The 22640-nt window shown below is 35.5% G+C and overlaps 1 pseudogene; it reads right to left on the reverse strand.

The window, feature by feature from the left end:
• Nucleotides 1-619: 619 nt before the first annotated feature.
• Nucleotides 620-22640, reverse strand: part of LOC131490749 (large ribosomal subunit protein P1-like) — a 47159-nt pseudogene continuing 25138 nt past the window's right edge.

Here is a 22640-nt window from a genome sequence, read left to right on the forward strand (position 1 = left end):
CAATCTAAAGGACCAGAAATGTGCAATTATACTCAAGTTTACCCTATCTTTTTTTGAGTATAGTTTATACACGATGTTATATTAGCTTCAGGTGTACAACATACTGATTCAACACATCTCTGTATACTACTCTATACTCACAACAAGTGCAGCTACCGTCTGTCACCATACAATGATATTATAGTATCATTGACTATATTTCCCATGCTGTACCTTTTATTCCCATGACTTATTCATTCCATGACTGAGAGCCTCTATCTCCCACTCCCCTCTACCCATTTTGTCCATCCCTCCACCTCACTTCCCTCTGGCAACCATCAGTTTGTTCCCTGTATTTGTAAGTATGATTCTGCGTTTTGTTTGTTTATTCATTTATTTTATATTTTAGATTTCACAGTTGAGTGAAATTTTTACTTTTGAGTTATTGTGTGACTTGACTTTGTCTTTAATTATCATCAAAAATTTTGTTCATTTGCTTTCATAAGAACATACTTTCTTCTGTGGTACAGATATAAATCTTGAAAAATACATCATCATTTTACATAATTATCTTGGAAAGGTATTAAATGCTTATTAGTATTACATTAGTACTGGCATTATTTTCTTTAGTTCAGCTTTTTATTTAACAGGTTCCAGAAGAGGTTTAGTCAAAAAGATCAAAGTACGTGTCATCAACAGACTCCTCTGATTCTTCTTTCTTTGCTTCCACTTCCTTCTTCTCAGCTGGGGCAGCAGTGGTGGAGGGAATGGAATCTCCTGCTGGTGCAGCACCAGCTTCTGGGGCAGGTCCACCAGTGCCTACATTGCAGATGAGGCTCCGATGTTGACATTGGCTAGGGTCTTTGCCAACAAGCCTGGCCAGAAAGGTTCAACATTTACCCATGCTGCTTTAATGAGAACGTTGATCTTATCCTCCATAACTGTCACCTCATCTGACATGGAGGATGAAGGCCGAATAGATGCATTGAGCTCCAAGATGGAGACCATGACACCAGCAAGTGCTGAGTGGGCACTGCCAGGCACAGTGCTAATCACAGTGGGATGAAGTGTGGGTCTCAACCCAATGCGGCCTTATATTCGTTGGAAGGACCAAGCACCTTAGCAGCAGCTGAAGAAAGCTGCCATTAGCATTATTTTAAGAGCTAAACTGTAAAGAAAAATAATTTTTACATAAAATACAAGAGCAATATTTTATGTGAAAAGCTTTTAAAGACTGTATGTCATCTAGGATAGTATAGACATTAAATTGATGACTGTTGCACTCGGCAACATAGTAGTAAATGTTAACTGGCTCTCAAAAATTAAAAAAAAAAAAAAAAGTAGACTTGACTTTAAACCAGTGTCCATAAATGCTCTTACCTTAGCAGATTTCCTGAAAATGGAGTTGGGGAAGAGAGGTGCATAATTGGTTCCAGTGAGCTGATACGAGCTAGCTTCAGTGGATCATTGCTTATATTGAAGTAATGTTTGGAAGACACAACATAAACTGTATATAATAGAGGATAATATTCATTAAATCAAGCAAAATATACTGGTTTCAAAATTACACTATTTTATTACAACTATAGATTTCAAAACTGATCATCAGTTAAGTAAATAACTCATTCTAATGTAATACTTCCTTCAATATATTCACTTTCTATTTTATCGATAGACTCAATACTTGCCACTCTCCCTGGGTGTATCTGAGTGAACTATCAGTTCTGTAATTTATTTACCTGTCTCAACTGTATGTCAATCTTTCTATATAGTCTGAATAGATTTTTCTTGGCTGTTTTCCTTTAATTGTCCATGTTTATATATATTTCTAAGGTATAAACAATGTGTTTCTAATGTGTACGTAATACACATATAGCTAATTTATATCCACTGTACACATATCTCTATTTATCCATACTCATACCAATATCTATGCTTATTCCATCTCCTCTGGTTTATCGATATCTAACCATTTGTTATAATAATGTAAATCTTTGTTTATAATTCACAATTTGAGCTAAATGACTTAAAAAATAATTGGACATATTTAATGTATAAATATGAATTGATTTCTACCAAAATATAAATATTAGCATTAGATTTATTTTTCTTGTTTTCATAAAAGGAAAAAGTTAAATACCATGAAGACTCTAGGCCCTTAACGTGGTTGGTCAGAGAATGCTAATGAAGTTAAAAGGAAAGTCAAGTTTCTGATGCAGAAGATTAATTGCCAAATCCACAGTTTAGTTTTTTGATGGTTACTTACATGGAGTTAAAGGTCTAGCTGAAGATAAAAATCCAAATATTTCTATCTTCTACCAATTGTATTCTTCGTAATTCCTTAATAATTTTAGATAAGTTTTAATAAAATATGAAAATAAAACAGGACAATTTATATGAGGGCAAAAATAGAAGTCTACATTTCAGGCCAAGTAAAAAAGAAGAGGTAAAATAAAGGTTAAGACAGAAGAGTAACTATGATTAACCACTTTTGTTAAGACAAAAAAAAAGGTTATATGTGTTTCTTTTAAAGGAAATTACCATTACATTTCCCAATTCAAAAATATAACTTCATGGTCTTAATTAGGGTAGATTTCCTTAGAAAACTTGTATTCAGGTATTTCCTGCGAATTAAATACCACATAATTATTTGTTTATATAAGTTTGTACTTAATAGTTTCAATTATATGTCATGGCAATGTTTTTCATACAATATTTATTATCTTAGTCCTAAATCTTGATAAACACCAGCAAAACCATACTACTTTTCCTCGGTAAGAAAGTGAGAAATGACATTTGCAGAGATGAAAATAATTTCCTATATCTCTAAAAAAGTTACTTTTCCTTGTGATCAGAAATATTTCTAGTAAGCACCTTTGAGAAATACAAAAATGTTTTTTCCAGGTTATTCTTCTGCCCTTTGATGCCATGTATTTGGTATATAGCAATGAGAAGCTTATGGGACCTGTGAAAAACGTTAAGTCCAGTAATGTGTGCCTAATAATAAAACTGGAAGGCCTTTAGAAACACATGAGGTTAAGACAGAATTGACTCCAAAGAACACTATGAAATACAGTGATAAATTTTCATCTTCCACTTTTATTTCTTCATGCTCCTTTGATTCTCTCTTCTCCATATAACTCTCTCTTTCTCTTATAGACTGCTGAAACATTACATGGGAATTCTGTTCTTCAATCAGATAATTCTTTCTGATTTGAGTATTGGCCATGGAGGGATTAGAACATGGTAGAAAGAGCCCTGAGCCTAGAAGTCATCCTGTACATCATGTGCACATTTAGAGGGACATTAAAAGTGATACAATACATAGGACAAATTTAGGACTGAAAGAAAAAATGGACACAAAATTGAGCAAACTCTGCAATTCTGGGTATGAGAGAAGAAAGCATACCCATTTTGTGGGGCAGTTGCTTAGTGCATAGCAACGTCATAAACCATTAACTAGAACACCATACCACAAAGGATGGCCTCATGTAACAAGTGAAGCTCAACTGGCAGTAAACATCAGAGGATTCAATGAAATAATTTTGTGTCTTAAAAGGCCTTAGAATATGGTCACACAGAATCCAGGAACAGATGGTACTGTGTAGTGCAGGTTGGCAGAAAGTCCTTTCAAGGAATTGTATCAGTATATATCAGGCCTCAAGTCAACTCAGTGGGTTTAAAGAAAAAATTTTGATTACTTGGAAGGATAGTAAGAAAATTGGCAAGGCTGTAGTTCAAAAACAACCAAAAATGCCTGGGAGGTTCTCTAGGTATGGATGAAGATCATTAAGTAATTTAAAAATAAACTCTAGGGAAGAATAACCAGTTGGAATCAGCAAGAACAACTATTTAGTTCTGATCTTAGAGAATGGAATAAAAACTATTTAACCTACAGTTGTAAGACAAAATATATGACACTAGGTAAAATTTGAGTATCTGTTAATATTGAATAATTGCAATATTTGGGTAATATTTTTACTTAAAATTTTATTGTTTGATTCAAAATTAACTGTCTTTTTGTGCCTATGTGTGGAAAATCTAGTGATCTTAATTTAATGACAGTTGCATGTGAGAGCTAGCCTTGTGCATCGCACCAGGCCTGAATCTGCAAGAGAAGACAACTTTAGAGAGAAGAATGTAGGTAGAGGTTGGGAGACAAACAGTCCCAGGTATCTGTATGGCATAAGTCTATATCTGAAACCAATTTCCTTAAACTGTTAATTTTTAATAATGATATGAGACAAACTAATCCCTTGATTTGTGTAGAGCACTGCCATATATGTAGCCCACCACGAATTATAATTTCTAGTCTGTGGCATTCAGTGAAGGGTAACCTGCCATAATATTTGAAGTTTATACATCTGAAAGACAAGCAGACATTTTTATTTTTATGTCTATTTTTTATTATCTTTTTACGTTTTTATTTATTTTGAGAGAGTGCAAGCAGGGATAGGGGCAAAGATAGAGGGGGGACAGAGGATCTGAAGCAGGCTCCACACTGACAGCAGAGAGCCCAATGCGGGGCTCAAATTCACGAACCGTGAGATCAGGACCTGAGCCAAAGTCAGGCTCTTAATTGACTGAGCCACCCAGGTCCCCCAAGCAGACTTTTTTTTTTTTTAAATAAATTCCAGTTTGAACTGTAATTTGACTTTACGATAGCACTCATTTCATTTTCATTATTAACTTTTAAGTTCTGGAAGAGTTAAGCCTTCTTTATTTGTCTAAGAAATGAATTATGTCATTCCAAATGATTGTGTCCCATGATGGATGAATGGATAAAGAAAATGTAACACACACACACACACACACACACACACTGGAATAGTATTCAGCCATATAAAAGAAGGAAATCCTGTCATTTGTGACAACATGTATGATCCTTAGGATATTATGCTAAGTGAAATGTCAGGCAGAGAAAGACAAATGCTATATGATCTCATTTATATGTAGATTCCCAAAAAACCAAACTCATAGAAATAGAGAGTAGGGACACCTGGGTGGTTTGGTTGGTTAAGCTTCTAACTCTTGATTTCTGCTCAGGTCATGATCTCAATGATCATGACATGGAGCCCCATGTCAGGCTCCACACTGAGCATGGAGCCTGCTTAAGATTCTCTCTCTCCCTCTCTCCCTCTCCCTCTGCCCTTCCCCAACTCGTGCTCTCTTGCTCTCTCTCAAAAAATAGATAAAATATAATTAATCACATACCATACCATACCATACCATAAATATGGAGAGTAGAATGGTGGTTGCCAGAGCTGGAAGGTAGGAAAAACAGGGAAATGTTGCTCAAATTGTATGAACTTCCATTTATAAGGCAAAAAAAGTTCTGGAGTACCTAAATACACAGAATCATGACTATCGTTAACATGCTGTGTTATGTATTCTGAACTTGCTAAGACTGTATCCTAAATGTTCTTACTGCAAAAAAATAAATAAAGTAGTTATATTAGGTAATAGATGTGTTAACTTTTTGTGGTAATCATTTCACAATGTATGTGTGTATCAAATTATCATGTACATCTCAAATTTATACAGTGTTGTATGTAAATTATATCTCAATAACACTAGAGTGAAGAAAAGAATGAATACTAAAAACAAATATCTGAACTGTAACCTAGATCTTGGTAGCACATTCTGAATTCTTCATGTCCCCATTCAGGAAGCATAGTGTATAATTCCTTTTTCAGAAGGGTTGGCTAGAAGAGGGGAATTGGGACATAAACTTATATTTATTGCCTGAGATTTTTACTTTATCAGTCTCTAATAGTAGCCATTACTCTGCTAATAACATAGTTGTACAGTTGAGGCTGAAATTTTATTTCCTGGGAATTTATGGTTTGTAGTGTTAATATCCAGGCTTATGAAACCTATATACTATGCCCTGAAGCTCATGAGTTTGGGGTATAAGGCAGTGCTTTGTCCTGGTCATATCTTAAATGGGGATGGAGTTGACAGTGGCTATACCTAGTAATGTGCAGTTTTCTGGTGAAATTACTTTTTATTTAATTACTCGTCCCTGCCTCTTTACTACATTTTAATACCAAGAACAAAATGAGGTCCCAAGGCCAATTCCCAAAGGGTAATATTTTTATTAATATAGAAAACAATCCTGGTAATTGTCAGAGTTATGGGATCTAGGAGAGAAGTTTTGACTGCTTGCTTTTCCTTGTATGTATTTCAGGAGGTGTTAAATCAGAAGATTCTATATTTCCTTTTAAAAATCATATGTAGGGGCGCCTGGGTGGCACAGTCGGTTAAGCGTCCGACTTCAGCCAGGTCACGATCTCGCGGTCCGTGAGTTCGAGCCCCGCGTCAGGCTCTGGGCTGACGGCTCAGAGCCTGGAGCCTGTTTCCGATTCTCTGTCTCCCTCTCTCTCTGCCCCTCCCCCGTTCATGCTCTGTCTCTCTCTGTCCCAAAAATAAATAAAAAACGTTGGAAAAATAAAAAAATAAAAAATAAATAAAAATAAAAATAAAAATCATATGTAATTGGTAGGAAAACATTAAGTGACAGCTTAAGAGAAAAGTCCGTTCTCTTTAGAGCATGGGTGAATGAGAGCTCATTGAGATAGAAGGTGTCTTAAATGTCACTTCAGGGAGTGACCTGCTTCAGGTCATAGAGGACATATGACCCTTGCTGGCCGCTAGTACCAGAACACTAAGAAAGAAGACATAAATCATAGAATGAGACCATGAAGGCAGATTCTTTGTTCACATCTCCTTGGAAGCATTTCTAGTTCTTTTTAATAGAATATAGATTCTTATGATAATATAAAGATTTATTGTTTCTAAACAAGAAAGATCTATAGCAAAGTCTGCGTTGAACAAGAGCTTTTATTATGAAACTTTTATAAAACTATACCCTGGCACAAGGGTTTAGGGGTCTCACTTTGTCTGATCCTGATCATTGTTTGTTATAAGAGGAAAAAGCATGTTTTTTTAGAGTCTTTAACCTAGATTCAGTGGGCTATAATTCTCTGATAAACCACGATGAAGATAGGGATAGAGAGGAAGGGAAAAGTCTAATAATATAGTTTAAAATCTTGAAACATATACCCAAATAACAATAGCCTGAAATTTTTATAATTCATGGTAAGAAATGTAAAGCATGATGGTTAAAAGTATTGAAGCCAGAAGGCAGCTACACCTTCCTAGCTGTTTGAACTTTACCTGGTTACTTATCTCCCTTTTCCTCAATAAGTGCATTTGTGCAATGAGAATAAGAATGATAATAAATACTAATTCTAATGATAACATTTATTTTATTGCATTACAAAAATAATAAAATTAATACATAATGTCATAGACTCTGGGTCTAAAGTTCTCTCTTGTCTCGAAAGAGAGTGGACGCAGGATGAAAAGTGAGAGAAGGCTAATGTCTGGGAAAAGACAAGAGCCCCGAATAAGGGTTCTGGTCCCATTTTTATTAGGATCAGAAGGCTTACAAACATGGTGATGGATGTGCACAAAGAGACAATGAATCTGTGATCATTAACTTGTGGATGTGAAGGAAAGGGGATCTTGAAGATATTCGGGGTTAGGGGGTTGGGTTAATACAAAACAAAATCCTGAAGGTGTTTTCAGTGGACATGAGGCACCACCTCTGTTTATCTTAGCTAGCCTAGGGGATGAGACAGGTAGGACATGTGACTTCAGGGTTGACAAGACACCTTTCTTTTGTTAATCATCTCCCCTCTGGGCAACTTCGCTCTATAGCACACAGCTGCAGTCTGTAGCCCAATTTACCTGTTTACCTAACTTGGTCCTTCCTTCCTGTGAAAGCAGCTTTCTGCTATAGTACTAAATTGGGGGACACTTCCACCCTGAATACCTAATCTTGTTTATTTCCTATACCTATGTTCTATATTGGGGCCTTTGCCCCTCCATCTCTATACTGGGGCTTCTGCCCTGCCTTCCCTATACTTATTTACCTAATCTTGTTTACCCAAACTTGGGTGTGACCATCCTATGGCTTTGTACTTCTTTATACCTTGTTAACTCATTGGTGTAAGCCCAGGGGATTCCTAAGCTTATTTCCCCCATGTGTATAGAACAGTACACATAATAAACACTCATTAAACATTAGCTGATATTCAATGTATCCTCTGTTCTGGGCATTGTGATAGGTCTGTTTCTATTTATTGTAGCTGATTTAGTTTTAAAGTAACCCTGAAAATGACACTTAGTATCCATACATTTTTCACATATGGAAAACTGTTGTTTACAAATTGCAAGTTAATGTATACTCATTATACCAGGTCAGGGTTTGTATGCAAAATATCTAAACAAGTAGTAAAACTCAAAAGATCTGAGTGGGGCACCTGGATGGCTCCCTTGGTTAAGCGCCGACCTCGGCTCAGGTCACGAATGATCTCACAGTTTGTGAGTTTGAGCCCCGCATTGGGCTCTGTGCTGACAGCTCAGAGCCTGTAGTCTGCTTCGCATTCTGTATCTCCCTCTCTCTCTCTGCTTGTCCCCTGCTCATGCTCTGTCTCTCTCTGTTTCTCAAAAATAAATAAACATTAGAAAATTTAAAAAAATAACTCAAAAGATATGAGCAAACATCTCACTAAAGATAATATATAAGTGGAAAATAAACATATGAAAAAATACTCAACATCATTTTTAGGTAAATGCAAAGTAACACAGCAGTTATCTATTAGGATGGCTAAAATTCAAAACTCTTAGGGGCGCCTGGGTGGCTCAGTCAGTTGAGCATCCGACTTTGGCTCAGGTCATGATCTCGCAGTCTGTGAGTTCAAACCCCACATCGGGCTCTGTGCTGACAACTCAGAGCCTGGAGCCTGCTCCCGATTCTGTGTCTCCCTCTCTCTTTGCCCCTCCCCTGTGCGCTCTCTCTCTCTCTCTGTCAAAAATAAATATTAAAAAAATTTTTTTAAATAAAAAAAATTCAAAACTCTTAAAATACCAGCTGATGTCACAAATATGGAGCAGCAGGAACCCACCTTAATATCTGGTGGGAATGTGAGTGGTACAGCCACTTTGGAAGATCTCTGACAGTATTTTATAAAGCTAGCCATATTCTTACTATATGATCCAAAAATCAAGCTCCTAGATATATACTTAACTGATTTGAAAACATATCCAGGGGCACCTGGGTGACTCAGTTGATTAAGCATCTCACTTTGGCTCAGGTCATGATCTCACGGTTCATGTGTTGGTACCCCATGTTGGGCTCTGTGCTGACAGCTCAGAGCTGTTATGCCCAGAATTCGTGATCCCCAAAGACCACCAGGGAGCCGAGTGTGATGCAAAAGCAAAAGAGCCTTTATTGGAGCTAGCTTGAGCTCAATCCCCTACCTGCACTGACGCAGCAGTGAGATACCAGGGAGAGAGAGCGAGTTTCAAAAGGACAAAGGTTTTATTGGGGCCTAGGGGCAGTTGGTGAGGTAATGGCTGTGGGCTCAGCCGATTGGCTGGGGAAGGGTCGGAGTCCTGTCAGGTGAGCGAGAGGTTACTCAAGGGGAGGAGGCGTGGTCAAGGTGAAGGACACAGAACAAAATGGAGTAGGCCAGCGTAGGCCCACCCTTTCAAGAGCCTCGAGCCTGATTCAGATTCTGTGTCTTCATCTCTCTCTGCCTCTTTCTGCCTCTCCCTCTCTCTCACAATTTCAAAAATAAATAAAGATTAATTTTTAATTGTAAAAAAGAAAATTTATGTCCATACAAATACCTGTACATGAATGTTTGTAGCATTTCCATTCATGATCTCCAAAAGCTGGAAGGTATCACTATATTCTTTAATCTGTAAATGAAAGAAAATATCTGTGGTGCATCTATAAAATTAAATACAGCATACCTCATTTTATTTTTTTTTTCCTTTATTGTGCATCACAGGTTTTTTGTTTTGTTTTGTTTTGTTTTCAAGTTGAAGGCAACCCTGTGTCAAGCAAGTCTGCTGGCATCATTTTCCAACAGCATTTGCTCACTTCATGTCTCTATGTCATATTTTGGTAATTCTCAAATATTTCAGACTTTTTCATTATATTTGTTAGGGTGATCTATGATCAATTATTACAACTCCCTGAAAGCTCAGATGATGGGTAGCATTTTAAAGCAATCTTTTTTAAATTAAGGTTTATACATTGATTTTTAGACTTAATGTGACTGCACACTTACTAGACTACAGGATAGTATAAACATAACTTTTATATCCATTGGGAAATCAAAAATTTCATTTGATTCAGTTTACTATGATATTTGCTTTATTGTGGTGGTGTGGAGTGAACTTGGAGTACCTGCAAGGTATGCCTGTACTGTTCAGTGATAAATAGGAATGAGCCATGAAAAGATATGAACAAATCATAAATCATAAATTCATATTGCTAAATTAAGCTCATCTGAAAGGGCTAATACTGTATGTTTACATTAATACGACATTCTGGAAGTGGCGCAAGTATGAAGATAGTAAAAAGCTCAATGTTTGCTATAGATTTGAGGGGGTAGTTAAATAAGTGAAGCACAGGGTTTTTTGGTTTTTGGTTTTTTTAGGCCAGTGAAACTTTTTTAGTATAACACTACAATGGTAGATATATAACACTATGCATTTGTCAAAACCAGTAGAACTTTATGATGTAAAGAATAGTGTGTGCACACTTCAGGTAAATAATAAAATTCTTTGATAGGCTGTTGGATCCTAAGGGGGAATGGTGCCTGTGACAAAAGAATCTAACAGTATTTCATATGCATAAAATAACTTCGTGAATGTGAATGTGATGGGGGAAGATGTGCTTATGTAGGTGACTTTGGAAATGAGTGGACACTAATGATAAAGGAAAACTGGGGGGAACCTGGGTGGCTCAGTCAGTCAAGCATCCAGCTTCGGCTCAGCTCATGGTCTCACAGTCTGTGAGTTCTAGTCCCCCATCAGGCTCTGTGCTGACAGCTCAGAGCCTGGAGCCTGCTTCCAATTCTGTGTCTCCCTCTTTCTCTGCCCCTCCCCAACTCGTGCTATCTGTCTCTCTAAAATTAAATAAATAAACTTAAAAAATAAAAAAAAAAACTTTTTTAAGGAACCATACATACATAGCACATTACTCTTGTTGGTAAAATATGGGGAACTGGTTAATAATTTTGAAGCCATTTTATGTAAATATTGAAATAACCAATTAAATAGAAGGATGGAAGGTGATAGGATCCATGTTTTTCATGATTGGAGTGATGGATTAGATAGAAACAAGAGTAGGAGATTAAAATTACCCATGTGTTAATAGAGTTAGATACATCCATATGAATTCATGAGGATTTAAATACAGAAACAGATGGTTAAATATAGAAATATTTAAAGATGAGTATAGATGCAGGTTCATATACACACATATATTACCTTGTGCTGTCAGTTTAAAGAAGCTAGAAGCAACAAAATCTCAGTAGCAACAAACATACCTAGCTCCCGCAGTTCCTAATACCACCTCTTTGAAGAAATGGTTGATTCTAGAAACAGAACAGAAATAATAGAATGAGTCTGGAGCATCTTATGGTACCAAATAATTGATCCAGAGAAAAGGGGGGAAAAAAGGAAAAAAACCGTGACAGAGTCTGTCAAAAGACCCTCAAAAGACGCCTGTTGAAAGAGCTCCCAGTGGCCAAAGCTGGCATAATTCGAAATGAAAGCAAGGAAGGAAGGAAGGGTGAGGGAGGGAAGAAGGAGGGAAGGAAGGACAGACGAAGGAGACAGGGAAAAGAAGGAGGGAGGCAGGCAAAGAAAGTTTGATTATTATAATAACCCAGGTTGTAAATATCCATGACTCAATACTATAAACATGTTATTGAATAAATAAATAAGGGAGAATAGGTAGATCTCCAGTGCAAGAGAATTCCAAATTATTTTTGTAGATGTCTTGCCCTCAAGGAGGTGGAGCAGAACTCTTCACTTTTTAAGTATAGGCTGTGCATTGTAACTTCCTTCCAAAGAGTACAGCATGAATGATTGAGATATAAAGTAACTTTGCACTGGAGCAGCTTACCTAACTACCTCAATTGGGTGATCAAGGTCAAGATCAACAGTGATAAGTCATGTTGATAAGTACCCTTGATCTGACATGATGAAACTGCCACTTCACCTCTGCAAAACCAATAATCATTCAAATCATGAGAAAAGCATAAAATAAATATCAACTGGGGCATACAGAGCACCTGTTCTGCACTCCTCAAAACTTTAAAGGTCATCAAAAACAGGAAAATCTGAGAAACTTTAACAGTCAAGAGGAACCTAAGGACACATGATGACTCAGTGTAATGTGGATGTGATTGTGCAACAGAAAAAATAACTCTATGTAAAATTAAGGCCATCTGAATAAAGTATGGATTTTAGTTAATAATGACATATATTATCTCACTGAATGTGCCAAACAAATGTAAGATCTAAATAATAAATGAAGCCAAGGGTGGGATTTATGTAAACTTTCTGTGCTATCCACAATTTATATGTAAATCTAAAATTTCCTAAAATAAATCACATATTAATAACCATCTATATGTAAGTACACAGACACACACACACAGAACCAATATAGAATATAGATTTGAATACTTTAGAGCATAACATAAATGACATTATTCAGCACATGTGCTCATTCTTCATTTTTTGACAAATAATTTCGGCAAAAAAGAATTGTTTTGATTCCACATGGATATGTGCAGCTCTCTTTCATTCATTTTAAAGGAATGTGATTGTAATGATCACATTTTAGTTTATTTTTCCATTCTTCTTTTGATGCATGCTGGGATTGATTTTAATGTTTTGGCTATAGCTAATGGTGGTACTGTGAACAGTATGCTTACTTATTGAATGTAGGAAATTGTGTCTAAAGTGCATAACTACAAATGGCATTACTGGGTAATGGAGAATTCACATCTGCAACCAAAATAGGAATGACTCAATTGCATTTTTAATTTTTTTTTCAAGTTTACTTATTTATTTTGAGAGAGACAGAGTCAGCGTAAGAAAGGGAGGGGCAGAGAGAGAGGGAGACAGAATCCCAAGCAGGCTCTTCACCTTCAGTGCACAGCCCAATGTGGGGCTTGAACTCACGAAATCATGAGATCATGACCTGAGCTGAAACTGAGAGTCAGACGCTTAACCGACTGAGCCACCCAGGTGCCCCATCAATTGCATTTTCTATGTACACTCCCACTGGAAGTGTATGAGTGTTCTTATATCTTTAAATAAGAACAAATATTTAAATTTAGAATAAATAATTGTCATCTTTTTAAAATGTCATTTTAATGCATGTGACATGATATCTCACTTTGATTTTAAATCATGGTCCTTTATTATTAGTGAAATGGATTTCTTGTCCATATGTATTATGTATTTCTTTTTTGTCATATTTATATTAACAGCTATACATTCTGTATTATAATATCTGTCAGTCATATATGTGTATACATATATGTATACATACATGTATACATATATGTATACATCATACATATCATGTATACATATATGTATACATATATATGACTGACAGATATTATAATATATATATTATATAATATTATATATATATATATACAGTAAATATGCATCTTTTGCTTATTTTTTTTCATGTTGTTTATGCTGTCTCTGTGGTTTTGCTTTTGTATTAAGAAAATTTTTGCTAGAATGATATCCTGAAGTTTGAGGAATTCAACCCACCTGAATTTTATCTGGTATGAGTTAGCAAATAATCCCTCTCCCAATTAATATAAGCCATTGTTTGAATACCTTTACATTTTTGTATGTACCATTGTATCTCTTCCTCACTGGCTTGTAATTCAACTATGTCATAAATGAATCTGTTATATGTGTTTCTCTCTCTGGATTTTCTACGATGTTTTATTGTGAACATGTTTATTTCTGAAGCCATTAGAGATATTATACTTGGAATACTGGCTCTGTCACTGGACATTTTATATAATCATGGAAACTTGCATTATTTGTCAAATGATCAAAATAGTAACGTTTATATTATGTTTATATAATATAATATTTATATTCTACTTGTTAACAATTTAAATTAATATATAGAAAAATCTAACGACGCCTATACAACAATAGCTATTCAGTAAGTGACGTTTCCTCTTAATTTATTGGTCTGTGTACTCATGTTATATTTGGCTGTCTTTTATTTCCTTCTCTTTGATGTACATATTTGGATCTGTAGATCATGGATGTGCAAAGATCATGAATAACCAAAACTTGTATAACACAAAGATGAACAAATTTCTGTACTTATTTGGATTCAGGAATTTATATTTTCTCATACTTCTCAGATAACTATTTTTTTACAAGAGAAAAAATCTACACTTTACATTTCAGTAAGTTTAAATCCCTGAGGGGTACAGCGATTTTATGGCTAATAGCTTTAGCAGGAAGGTTGCTTCAGAATTTGTCATAAACCGTGCCCCTGTTTCCATGAGCACGAGTTATCTTTCCCCAGATTACTCTGCTTTTGTTCAGTTTGCCATCAGGAGTCACTGTGTTGTTATTTGCTTTATACACATAAGCACATCTCTTGCCTGTTTAGAATTCAGTTTCATCTAAAGCATAAGCACCTTAAATTTTAAGAAGAGCTGTGTGTTCCCTCTGGTTCCAGACACCCCACTTATACCCAGCAAAAAAGGCCTTAGACCACATCTTCCAGACATTGTTGTCATTTTAGGAGTCCTGTTCCCAGTAGGCCTCCAGAGGCTCCAAGATGGAGGAAAGGAAAGGCTTCAGTTAATTCTAATATGCAGGAAGTCCGAAAACAGTTGCTATAGGAACTAGAAGAGATAGAAGGAAGACTAAACAAGAAGACTATTAGCTGACAACTGACCCACAGATATAAAGGTTAAATTAATAAACATGCTAAATGTTGTTCAAAAAGGCAGCATGGCACTGGGGCATGGATAAAGGGAAAACGTATAAGAACTTGGAACTTTTAATTTTTTCTTTGTAATGTTCTTTTTTTCTTATATAACATGAAACCGTATTTTAATAGGAAATTAGCTGTAGTAATTTTATCTTTCTCATAAGTTAAATATTTTAACGGCATATATGACCTTCTTTAACCCTACATTTAATCCTAAAGTCTCGGGGGGGTTTCCTTTAAAACCTGTATTATCTGATATTTGTATACTAACGCCAGCCTAAACAATTCCAATGATGCTGATGGTTCTAGAGAAGAACAATGTCCCCCTCCCAGCCCCATCACCCCACACATATCATGTGTCACAAGCAGTTTTCCGATATATTAGAAATGTTCCTATATTCTTTATGTCTGCATTTGTAGAGAATTACTGTTTTTTGATAATTACTCATTATAACTTCAGAAGCCAAGATGCCCCTGACAACTAGGAAATAGTTTTTGTCAGTTCAGCTACCCATTTACACAGGCAGCTATTAATTTTCCCTGGTGCCTTGCACTCTAGTGCAGCAGTACCCTTGTTTTATGTTTGAAATTGTTACATAATAATGTTGAAATGGCTGAAGGGAATCATTTGTAGCAGTTTTATTCCCTCACATGGGAGAAAATAGCAAAATAAATCAACAAAGCAAATGTGTACTAAAGCAAGTGCAAACAGCACTGATGAATGATGAAAATAATGACATTGGATTTAAAGCTACTTATCTTTATAATGACTTTTCTTATAGGAATTCTAACACCTGCCCCATTAAGTTTGAATAAAACAAAGTCGTCTTTGAACAAACTTTTTTACATTAGCATTTGTACCTATGATTTAGTAAAAATCCTAGGTTATGGTGTGTATTTTTACATGTTAAATTTTATATAAGTTTTATATATAAATACAAATAATATAAATATAAATACAAATAATATATTTATTATATATATAACATCCTCAAATATCTTCATGGCTCTCTTCCTCACTTATATATCACCTCAAGACTGACTCATTCACTATCAAAGGATTCACTACCTAAAGCTTCATGGACATTCCCATCCTTGCTTCAGTTAATATACCATTTGTTCAACATTTCTTATTTTACTAACAAGGACATTGTTTTGTTATACATTGACTGTATGTTCTATAATATGTAAGAGGGAATGAATTTGGGGAAGTTAAGGTGATATTTTCATCTCTCAGTCCTGTTCTGTGAAAAATAGTATTAATATATTTTACAATGCTTAATAATTCCCCATATTTGAACTAATTTTTGTACCTTTTCATTTGTTTTTTTTTTTTAATTTTTAAATGTTTATTATTTTTGAGAGAGAGTCAGGGAGAACGTAAGGGAAGGGAAGAGAGAGAGGGTGACACAGAATCTGAAGAAAGCTCCAGGCTGTAAGCTGTCTGCACAGAAGCTAGACACAGGGCTCGAACTCATGAACTGTGAGATCATGACTTGAGCTGAAGTCGTACACTTAACCAACTGAGCCACCCAGGCACCTCTTGTACCTTCTCATTTAACTGTTCATGTTCTTCTCCAAGACATTAGTCCAGGGTAATTGGGGATAGTGAGAGGAGGCAGTGAAAATCATCCTGTATTCCAAGTAAGTTTAATTTAGTACAGATTCCCTAAGTATCTGCCATGCAACCGATATAGCTGTTAACTAGCAACCTGTTCATATATGCTATAGAAATAATTGTTTTGGAAATTTCTGATGTTAAGAAAATAAGTCTCCACATAGGATGCTCTATCTTCCTCACAGATATAGAAGCTAGCTGTGATACATTTGGTATTTCCTATATTTATGCATACGTTGAATAAAATTTATGTCCCTAGAACTCAGATTTCTCTTTAAAATAGTCTTTGTCAACAAAATGATGTTTTACTTCATTATTTCATTTGTCAATCCGTGACATCAATCCATTCTTTTTCTTAGCAATTCTTTCAATAAACCCATATCAAGTGTAAATTGTGTGCATAAAACTTTAATGTATATGTTACAGAAAAATATTAGTATTTCTGTTTAATATTTATATGACAAAGGAATGAAAATTATACAACTAGTGACAATATGAAAGTAAAATTTTTAAAAAGTGCCTTCATTCTTTATGTAAGAACATTGATGTTTTGGAGGTAATTATTATATAAAATAAGGAGATTTATGAAACATAGTTGAAATATATAGAAATAATATATAAATGCATATTATAAACCCATGAAAATAAGTATAAATATTAAATTATATATCCATACATATTTATGCATGAGAACTGCTTATGTGCACTGAATAATTATGTCCTGACTCAAGAGTCTCATGACTTAGGCCATCTTCAAAGAAACTGTGGTCCAGCAACTTACTAGCTTGTAAGTAGGATAAAATCTAAAACCCTTCAGAGTTCTTGATAGATTATTTGACTTTATTCTTTGTGAATGACCAAACAAATGTAAGCTCAGATTAGAGGTTTACTAACTACACCTATAAGTGCCATGTATTAGGTTCTAGCAAACTTTCCATATTCATATGTCCTTTTCATTGTATAGCATGATTATGGTAACTGCATGTTTTAATGTCTAATACACTTTATAAGTCTATTCCATTTATTGGCACATTTAAACTGCAGAGTAGCTAACTCTATGGATTGAGCATTATTCCTTGCTAAAGGGGTGGTGGGTGGGGGTTGGGTTAAAGAGGTGATAGTTATTAAGGTTATTAAGGCAGGAACTTGTGATGAGCCCTGGGCATTGTATGTAAGTGATGAATCGCTAAACTCTCCTGAAACCAATATTACACTATATATTAACTAACTGGAATTTAATTAAAATTTGAAACTACCAAAACAAATAAATACAATAAAAAGAATTATTCCTGTTTTACAGATGGAAAACAAACAAACAAACAAACCAAAACCTGAGAAATCAAATGAGTGCTCCAGGGTCACGTAGCTAGTCATGTCAGATCAAGGATTTGAATCCAGGTATTTGAATAGTACTTCATCTGCAAAATTGACAATGACCTACTTCTTTGGTATTTTTTTCTCAGAGTGGTTTCCTTTAATAGGTCGATCTTTCAGGACTTGCCCTTGTCTCTAGGCCATAGTAATGAATTGAATTGGGAAATTTGAATACCCAGAAAAGTAATCAACTAGGACATAATATTAGGTAATTCATATCTAACTTGTAAAATCTTGGAAGAGAGAGACAAAGTTTTATTCCTTAAATTAGTAACCACAGTAACAGCAACAACCTGACATATATTTGCTTTTTTAATTAAGGACTAAGTATGAAAGGAAGGATAATAAAGAAAGAATGGAAGGAAAGAAAGTAGAGACAGGGAACAAGGAAAGTCAGTATTACTCACAGGTAAGAGTTGTGAGAAAGGTGCAGAATAAAGCCCAAGTGTAAAATAATACTGTTCTTTTTGGAAGTGTTCATAGCTTTTCAAAAGAATTGGAAATAGTTGTTTATCTGCTTTGCTGTAGAAGTTTATACATTTAATACTTAGGAATGCAAGTAAAAATAATAGAAACCCAACTGCTGAATAATGCATATTTATGAAGGATAGCAACTTTCCTCTTTCAAAATGATTTTTATAGAACTGATACATAACCATTAATATTATCAAACACTGTGCAGTGAAGAATAAAAGAGGTAACAAATTAAAGGACTGCCCATAACAATTTTGCCAGTCTTCCATTGTCATACCTGGCAGACCTTCGTGCTTCAATGATATATTTGGGAAAAGGGATTGTCAGTCAAAATAGATATAGTATATAATTGTACTATAACTGAACAGAACTTTAATATTAGACATTCTTTTTCTGAGTAGTGGCATATAATGTTAAAACTTCATTTTAGAAGTCAGTAAATTTAGGGAACTTATCAATAATTTACCACTTAGAAACAATGAATTTCCAAACTATGCTGAGTTAAGAGAGAATGGTGATAGTGAATATTTAGGTCATCTAGAACAAGATCTCAGGATAGAAAGACTGTACTAAGTCTCCTGAATGTACCCACCTCACATCCACACTTTCTAACTTATTTTTTTTCCTAAATCAAACAGATGCTAGAAGTTCTAGGAGAATTTTCTCCTTTTGTTAAGCAACTATTTCTTACCAATATAGCATTGGGATAAAAACCAATTATTGTCATAGTAATGTGTAAATGTTATAAATTTATTTTTTGTTAACATGTAATTACATGTAAACTCTGTAGTGTGAAGAAATGCAGATTCTCTTGTGATTATGAAGTTTTAGAACATAGCTGATCAATATGTGAGGGCCTCCAACTTCAGCTATTGACAGAGGTATAGTGAAGAGTATGTGATTCACAATATCACAGTGAATTGTGGAAACTCAAATTGGAGGCAGACCTGAACTGAAAAGAGTATTTGAGGCCAAAGGATACTAATAGAAATGTAGGTTGAAAAATGGTGTTGAAGAATAAGTGACCTCTGAATCCTGTCAAATCTTCTGAGGAGTTGACAGGAAGAGATTCTGAGAAAATAGGGCCTATGTTTCACTAACAGAACAGGGATTTTATTCTTAAAAATATTAGCAAACCAGCCTAATATGGAACACATTATAAATATTGGACATCCTACTTAAGAATGGTCTCTATTAGATATTGTAACTTAATGTTATTTATTTGGGAATATTTTTGTAAATACATTTTAAAAATTTTATTAGTGGACGAAATTTGTTCTTTATGACAATTACTCTGTGATAAAACAAATACGACAAAATATAAGCTACACAAACATATGACTCATTTAAAAAAATAAACTATTTGAGGATTGAAATGAAAGGATTCTAAAATTAGAAATTTCTATAAAAAGCTGCAGAGAGAATGCCATTTACCAAAGCATTGCATATGCAAATAACGAAGCATAAGTTTGGAAGTGTAAAATCAGTAAAATAAAGGCACAATATGTAAAACTGGGTTTTAGTGATGATAGGTTAAAAATATTGAAATAATTTTTGCAAGGGGCATCTGGGTGGTTCAGTTAAGTGTCTGACTTTGGCTCGGGTCATGATCTCACAGTTCAGGAGTTCAAGCCCCATATGGGGCTCTCTGCTGTCAGCACAGAACCCACTTCAGATCTTCTGTCCCCGCCCCCCCCCCCGCCCCTCCCCAGCTTGTGCTCTTGCCCTCTCAAAAATAAATTAAAAAAGAAAAGAAAAGGAAGGAAGAAGTTGCCTTTAAGTAATGTTTGGGGTGCCTGAGTGGCTAAGTCAGTTAAGCAGCCAACTCTTTATTTTGGCTCAGGTCATGATCTCATGGTTTTAAGTTGGAGACCCACATTAATCTCTGTGCTAACAGTGTGGAGCCTACTTGATTCTCTCTCTCTCTCTCTCTCTCTCTCTCTCTCTCTCTCTCTCTCTCTCCCTCTCCCTCTCCCTCTCCTCTCCCTCCCTCCCTCTTTCCCTCTCTCCTTCTCCATCCCTCCCTCCCCCCCTCATTCCTTCCCACTTCTGCTCTCTGTCTCTCAAAATAAATAAATAAACTTTAAAAAAAGAAATAATTGGGGCGCCTGGGTGGCTCAGTCGGTTGAGCGATCGACTTTGGCTCAGGTCATGATCTCACGGTCTGTGAGTTCGAGCCCCGCGTTGGGCTCTTTGCTGACAGCTCGGGGCCTGGAGCCTGTTTCAGGTTCTGTGTCTCCCTCTCCCTCTGACCCTCCCCCGTTCATGCTCTGTTTCTCTCTGTCTCAAAAATAAATAAACGTTTTAAAAAAAAGAATTTTTGCGAAATACCTACTTTTATTCCTAGTTACTGAGAAATGCAAACTTTCCCAAAGCATTTTAATGCATGTTGTGCATATATGTCTGTTTGTATATATAATATATGCAATTAACTTCTAAAAATATATCCTATTCCATTTTCTACTAGAATGTAGAAAGATGAAAATAGAGTTCACTCTCTCCAAAGATAAGGGGAAGAAAAGACAGATAATTGGCTAATGAAACACAATTTTCTTAAACCGTTCAGAAAGCTGAAGTTGGAAGGTAACAGGTAGTGAAATCTAAGAAAGGATAGCACCTTCTCTAATGGGTTAATTAGACTGTCTTACTTGTTGCAGAACATGGGAAGGAATTGGGACCACAATACAAGCAGAAGAAAAGAAATCAGCTAAAATTTCAACAAATTGCTAATGACAGTTTGGGCTGGAGTGATAGTATATACAGCCCCTAGACACAGAGAGTAGAGGGTTTGTTTACTTGTAGACTACCATGGCTTTCCACTAGGCGCTTTTACAAAAGCTTGTGGGAGTTGCAAGAGACCAGAGAGCCACTCTTCCTGGTATAGGTACTGGGAGGACAGGAGGTACTCTGCAAAAAAGGCACAAACCCTGCAGTCTTTCTCAGAGGCTTTTCTCAAAGCCTCAACCCTCTGTGGGAGGCACAGAATTTATCTTTCCTTGAAACAAAGAAAGGCACATTGTTGCTAAAAGAAGATAAGGAAAGTTTAGGTTCCTATGCTAATATTATTACAGATCTCCTATCACTGGGGGAAGGTGGAAAACTTTCTCCATTCCATGACTCACCACAGATAAAAGGCAGAACTTCACTGCCATGAGAAGGAGGGATAGGAATGCTGAAAAACCCCCACCTCTGAGATGCAGTTATGCAGACCTCACTTATCTATAAGAACATACCCCACTGTTAGCCTAGCAAGCAACAAGTAACAAGAAGAAATATTTACCACTAGGGGATAAGAGCATGAGGTACATATTTAAAGAAGCAGCTGAAACCTGAGGGGAGAACACTAATTCCAAGGAAAATCCATCTTTGGAATATTCAAAGTAACCATAGCAATTAAAACCTCTGTGCTAACTGCCTGAAAAGAGATTACCTTTTCCCAGGCATAAGACTCACCTCACTATTTATTGTTATTAGACACCTGGGTAGCTCAGTTCCAACTCTTGATTTCAGCTCAGGTCATGATCTCATTATTGATGAGGTTTAACCCTGCATCCAGATCCACACTGAGCATGGAGCCTGCTTGGGATTCTCTTTCCTCCTCTCTCTCTGCTCATACCTTGCTTGCACTCACTCTTTCTCTCTCAAAATAAGTAAACATTTAAAAACATATGTATCTATTGTTTAATACAAGATGTCTGGCATTAGTTAAAATCTCTGACGTATTATAAAAGTTATATATGTATATATGTACATGTATATAGCTTTTATATATGTATACATACATATATGTATATATTACACTTTAATATATGATATGATACATATATACATATACAGATACATGTATATATATGTGTGTATATACATATATACCTATATATATGTATCTATATATATATATCTCAAGTGATCTAGAGAGCCAGGCTAAAATGACACAGGCATTGGACAGAGACTTTAAATAACTATAATTAAAATGTTGAATAATCTAGGGGAAATAATCTAGGGAATTGAATAATAAATGCATGAACATATAGGGAATTTTAGAAAAGAGCTGGAAACTAGAAGAAAGGGTTTAAATGAAAGCTACCCCCAAAAAGCAGTAATAGTGTTGATATCCTCTGATAGACTCATTCTGTAGACTTAACAGAGCTGAAGAAAAAACTTAGAGAAATTGAAAATAGGTCAATATGGATTACTAATCTGAAACATAAAGAGAAGAAAAGGGTGAGAGGCAGGAAGGACAGATGATGAAGTGGTCATATAGTTTAACATACATGAAATTGGAAATCCAGAAAGAGAAGAGAAAACAAGAAATGTTTAAATTGA

This window comes from Neofelis nebulosa, chromosome 12 (genome assembly GCF_028018385.1).
Source record: "Neofelis nebulosa isolate mNeoNeb1 chromosome 12, mNeoNeb1.pri, whole genome shotgun sequence".
NCBI lineage: Eukaryota > Metazoa > Chordata > Mammalia > Carnivora > Felidae > Neofelis > Neofelis nebulosa.